Source organism: Lathyrus oleraceus, chromosome 1, assembly GCF_024323335.1.
Source record: "Lathyrus oleraceus cultivar Zhongwan6 chromosome 1, CAAS_Psat_ZW6_1.0, whole genome shotgun sequence".
In the NCBI taxonomy this organism is placed as follows: domain Eukaryota; kingdom Viridiplantae; phylum Streptophyta; class Magnoliopsida; order Fabales; family Fabaceae; genus Lathyrus; species Lathyrus oleraceus.
The window spans coordinates 208,221,569-208,227,764 of NC_066579.1; the positions used below are offsets into that span (position 1 = coordinate 208,221,569).

The window sequence follows — 6,196 nt, forward strand, 5'->3', positions numbered from 1 at the left end:
AGTAACAAGATCCATCTTAGGAGTCTAGGTTTAGCATCTTTTTTTGTTAAAAGGTACCTGATAGCAGCGTGATCGGTGTAAACTATTATTTTGGCTCCTACCAAGTAAGAACGAAATTTATCTAGCGCAAATACCACTGCTAGGAGTTCTTTCTCGGTTGTGGCATAATTCATCTGTGCTTCATCCAGGGTTCTGCTAGCGTAATATATAACGTGAAGCTTTTTATCCTTTCTTTGTCCTAAAACAGCACCTACAGCATAATCACTGGCATCGCACATTATTTCGAATGGTTCATTCCAGTCTGGTGTCTGCATAATGGGTGCGGAGATCAATGCTTGTTTAAGAGTTTGAAATGCTTTTAAACAGTTATCGTCGAATATGAATTCAGCATCTTTCATCAACAGTCCGGTTAAGGGTTTAGTTATCTTAGAGAAGTCTTTGATGAATCGTCGGTAAAAACCGGCATGTCCTAAAAAGCTTCGTACTTCTCTCACGGTTCTTGGGGGTTGAAGATTTTCGATTACCTCTATTTTGGCCTTGTCTACTTCAATTCCTCTGTTCGAGATGATGTGTCCTAAAACAATTCCTTCTTGTACCATAAAGTGGCACTTTTCCCAATTAAGTACTAAGTTTACTTTTACACATCGCTCAAGAACTCTTTCCAGGTTTTCAAGGCATTCTTCGAAACTTTGTCCGTATACAGAAAAGTCATCCATAAATACTTCCATGATGTTTTCGAGAAAGTCGGCGAAAATCGCCATCATGCATCTTTGAAAAGTTGCAGGGGCATTACACAGACCAAACGGCATTCGTCTATAAGCGAAGGTACCAAAAGGGCATGTGAATGTTGTCTTTTCTTGGTCATCAGGGTGAATTGGTATTTGAAAGAATCCTGAATAACCGTCTAGATAACAGAAATGTGAATGTTTAGCTAATCGTTCTAACATTTGGTCAATGGATGGTAAAGGGAAATGATCTTTTCGGGTTGCTTTGTTTAGTTTCCTATAATCAATGCACATTCTCCATCCCGATTCGATTCGTTTAGTTATAGTTTCTCCTTTTTCGTTTTCAATAACGGTTATGCCTCCTTTCTTTGGTACAACGTGTACAGGACTAACCCATTTGCTATCAGATATAGGATATATAATACCTGCTTCCAATAACTTGGTTATTTCTTTCTTTACTACCTCACTTAGGATCGGATTTAGTCTTCTCTGGTGTTCCCTAGAGGTTTTACAGTCTTCTTCTAACATGATGCGGTGCATACAAATAGAAGGGCTTATTCCTTTAAGATCGGTGATGTGGTATCCTAGTGCGGTTGGATATTTTCTTAAGATATGTAGGAGTTTTTCTGTTTCGAGTCTTCCTAGATCTGCATTAACTATCACAGGTCGTTCAAGTTCTAAGTCTAGGAATTCATATCTCAGATTTTTGGGAAGTGTTTTCAAATCAGGGGTTGGTTTGTTAAGACACTGCGTAGGATCCGGTGTTATTGCTAGGCATTGTTTAGATTTGTCCTCTAAAAGATAGTCTGATGATTTGTCTTCTCCTGACTCTGCTTCTTTTATGCATTCATCGATGATATCCATGAAGTAACATGTATCTTCTATTGCAGGTGCTTTCAAGAATTGGGAAAGAATGAATTCAATTTTCTCTTCACCTACTTCGAAGGTGAGTCGTCCTCGTTTTACGTCTATGATTGCACCGGCAGTTGCTAAGAATGGTCTTCCTAGTATAATAGGTGTAGTATCATCTTCTCTAATGTCCATAATTGTGAAGTCAGTGGGAATGTAAAACTGACCTATGCGTACGGGAACGTTTTCAAGGATTCCTACAGGATATTTGATGGAACGATCTGCTAATTGCACAGACATTTTAGTCGGTCTTAATTCTCCCATTTCCAGTTTCTTACATATGGATAAAGGCATAACGCTAATTCCGGCTCCTAAATCGCATAAGGCTTTGTCGATGACAAATTTTCCTATGTGACAGGGTATAGAGAAACTACCCGGATCCTTGAGTTTAGGGGGCATGTTTTGGATTATAGCGCTACATTCGGCAGGGAGTGTAACGGTTTCGCTATCCTCAAGTTTCCTCTTATTAGAAAGAATTTCTTTTAAGAATTTAGCATATGAGGGCATCTGCGTAATAGCTTCGGTAAACAGAATTGTAACGTTTAATTGTTTAAGGAGATCAACAAATTTTCTAAATTGGCCTACATCTTTGGTTTTAACAAGCCTTTGAGGGTAAGGTATAGGTGGTTTGTAAGGTGGTGGAGGTACATAAGGTTCCTTCTTTTCTAGGGTTTCCTTATTACTCTCTTCCTTTTCCTTAGGTTCACTTTCCTCAGTAGATTTCTTAGGGTCTTGGTTTTCTATCCTTGGGTCAGACGGTCCTTCCACTTCCGTTCCACTTCTTAATATAATTGCATGAGCTTGGCTTCTCGGATTAGGTTGGGGCTGTCCAGGGAATGTACCAGTTGGTGCAGCAGTAGGTGCTTGTTGTTGAGCTACCTGAGATATTTGCGTTTCCAGCATTTTGTTATGGGTAGCCAAGGCATCTACTTTGCTTGCTAGTTGTTTAAGTTGTTCGCCAGTGTGTATGTTCTGGTTTAAGAAATCTTTATTGGTTTGTTGTTGGGAAGCTATAAAGTTTTCCATCATGATTTCCAAGTTGGATTTTCTAGGGGTATTATTGTTAGGTATGGATGGATTCGGTTTCTGATATCCCGGAGGTATAGATGGGGCTTGATTTGGAGACTGTCCAGGTGCGTATAAAGCATTATTACTCTTATATGAGAAGTTTGGATGGTTCTTCCAATTTGGGTTATAGGTATTCGAATAGGGGCTTCCTTGAGCATAGTTTACTTGCTCTGCTTGGATTCCAGTCAAGAGTTGACATTCCGCAGGAGTGTGGCCTTGGATTCCACAGACCTCGCAATTCTGAGTTATAGCAACCACGGCGGCTGGAGGTGATACATTTAAACTTTCAATTTTCTGGACCAAAGCATCCACTTTTGCATTAACGTGATCAAGGTTACTTATCTCGTACATGCCAGTTTTCGGTTGAGGTTTTTCCACCGTTGTTCGTTCGGTTCCCCACTGATAGTGGTTTTGGGCCATGCTCTCGATAAGCTAGTAAGCATCAGCATAAGGTTTGTTCATTAGTGCACCACCTGCAGCGGCGTCTATCGTTAACCTTGTATTGTATAAGAGACCATTATAAAATGTGTGAATTACTAACCAGTCTTCCAAACCATGGTGTGGGCAAAGTCTCATCATGTCTTTGTATCTTTCCCATGCTTCGAAAAGAGACTCGTTGTCTTTCTGTTTAAATCCGTTTATCTGGGCTCTTAACATAGCTGTTTTGCTTGGCGGAAAATATCGGGCAAGAAAAACTTTCTTCAACTCGTTCCATGTGGTGACTGAGTTGGAAGGAAGTGATTGAAGCCATCTTCTAGCGCTATCTCTTAATGAGAAAGGAAAAAGACGAAGTCGAATTGCCTCTGAAGTGACACCATTAGCTTTAACAGTATCAGCGTATTGGACAAATACGGATAAATGAAGGTTTGGATCTTCGGTAAGATTTCCAGAGAATTGGTTCTGTTGCACAGCTTGCAACAGCGAAGGTTTAAGTTCGAAGTTGTTTGCTTCGATTGCGGGCGGAGCAATACTTGAATGCGGTTCATCTTGCGATGGAGCGGCGTAATCTCTAAGAGCACGAGCTGGTTCTGCCATCTCGGTTAAAGAAGGAAGATCTTTGAGATCAGGAAGGTCTATAGGAGGGAGATTGTTTTCAGCACGATATTCCCGAATTCATCGTAAGACTCGGAGATATAGTTCGATATCGTTGATTCGTAAATAGAGCGGTTCGCCTTGTGAGCGAGTGCGTGGCATACAAATCAACGAAAGAAAGAATAGAAGAAAAAGAAACCTTAGTCTCTACAGCGTAACGGAAGAGTTACGATATCGATTAAATAGAAGTCCCCGGCAACGGCGCCAAAAACTTGATCGCTCGACTGTGTGAGTCGAGAATGGGATACAAACTGCAAGTGCACAGTTCTATCGCGTAGTTTTAAAAGATATCGATCCCACAGGGACTTATGAATCGATATACCGTTATCTAAGGTTACTACGTAAATCTAAGGTGAAAATGTTTGATTGTTTGGGGAAAAACTAAGAGCTAAAATAATATCTAGATTAAATATTAACGAAACGGATATCGGTATGTAGTTCGTCAAAACTAGGGAATAAGTCTTTGTCGGTTTCTTGGTTTTAAAATGAATCGTTTCGGTTAACTTTATTGGTTAAAGGTTTTATCTCAAACTCTCGCTCTGTTGAATAAACCATGATTTTATATTAATGTAGTTGTCACTTATAATTAAGTCAAAAACCATATTTTGAAAACAATAAAGTTGCAGAAACTCCTTTTAAGAAAATACTGACCGTTTTAAACACCCTTATCTCAAACTCTCGCTCTGTTGATTTAGGTTATATAATCAAATCCAAATGCTTAACTCTCGTCCTCACATTCAATCTTTAAAAATACTTTTTGGAAAAGGTCAGAATTTAATTAACTCTAAAACTTGCTCTCGCCCTGATCTAGAATTAATGCCTAACTTACACTGTCCAGTTAAAATCTCAAACTCTCGCTCTATTGATTTTAACTTCTTTATGTCTTTTACTTTTGTAAAAAATCTTGTTATTAAACCTGTAAGTTGAGACCGTAAAAAGATTGATTTTGATTTTAAGTTTAGATAGACCGACTCAGTCTTGATCCCTTATTCTGCTTACTTTACATACCGATACCTAGGCAAATTAGCCAGACATGCTAAATAAATAAGAATTTATATCATGCATAAACAGACTCATTCCAGGCAGATAATATAGATAAATGATAAAACAAAATATTAAATAATGATTAAAGAACCTGAATGCGTAATACAATAGTCTTGAACACTCCACCACAAGCCGGTAGGATTTGTTCTTGGATTCTTCAATTAAACAGTAAATTAAATCAAGGAAATAAAACTGGAATATAACGTAAGGTTAAATCCGGTATAAAGTTGCACAATAGTTTCCGGTGTAGAAACTATTATGCGAAAAATATCTAAAAGCTAAAATGGGAAAGGTAAATTTGCAAGGGAAAAAGAATGTAAAGCTTGCAAAAGAAATAAATAAAATAAACAATGCTGGAAAAGAAAAATAAGCAAAAGCTAAAACAGAAGGTTTGAAAAGCTTCGGCAGAGTAGACGGCAAAAGAGGGGATAGGAAGCGGATCCCTTTTAGGTTTCTAATGTAGCTATTTATAGTAGTGCTTCTAACTGCTTTTTGTTTCCCACGAGTCTTCAGCATGGCTAAATACACGGCGTGGGCGTAGGACACGAACTCTCTCAACGTCTCTTCAATTCTTCTGAGGGCGTGACTTGCGCCAAAAAGCTAGTGGAATGGTGTGACGCTCGTCACACCATGTGTGACGCTCGTCACAGGGGTGCTTTTAGTGTGACGCTCGTCACAACCCTTGTGACGCCCGTCACAGGCACAACGTGCGCTTTCTTTGGGCTGGGCTTGGTCTTTGATATTTGTTTCCTTTTTACTCCTTTCTACACCTCCTTTTCTTCCCTTTTTCATTTTGCTTCAAAATGGATACCTGACATAAATAGCAAGGAAATACTGCATAATATCTGATAAAATGAGATAAACTAAAGTGAATGATAATATAATCTAATTGAATTAAGTCTTAAAATGTGATATAATTTCGTGTTATTAGCCACATCTTAAGAATCTGAAAACAGTCAACTTGGGGTCTGAAGACTGCATTCATGAAGTGAAGATTGGGGCACTCCTTGAAGAGTCTGTTAAGAAGGGGTTGATTGAGTTGCTACGAGAATATGTCGACGTCTTTGCCTGGTCGTATGAAGACATGCCTGGTCTAGATACTGATATCGTGCAACATTTCTTGCCGGTGAAGCCTGAGTGTGTGCCTGTGAAGTAAAAACTCAGAAGAACTCATCCTGACATGGCAGTGAAGATTAAAGAAGAAGTTCAGAAGCAAATTAATGCGGGGTTTCTGGTGACTTCTACATATCCTCATTGGATGGCCAATATTGTGCATGTACCTAAAAAAGACGGAAAAGTCCGAATGTGTGTGGATTACCGTGACTTGAACAAAGCTAGCCCAAAAGATGATTTTCCTC

The 6,196-nt window shown here is 39.0% G+C and overlaps 1 pseudogene; it reads left to right on the forward strand.

Moving 5' to 3' along the window:
* Positions 1 to 3,252: 3,252 nt before the first annotated feature.
* Positions 3,253 to 3,352, forward strand: LOC127116432 (uncharacterized; annotated as a pseudogene).
* The last annotated feature ends 2,844 nt before the right edge of the window (positions 3,353 to 6,196 follow it).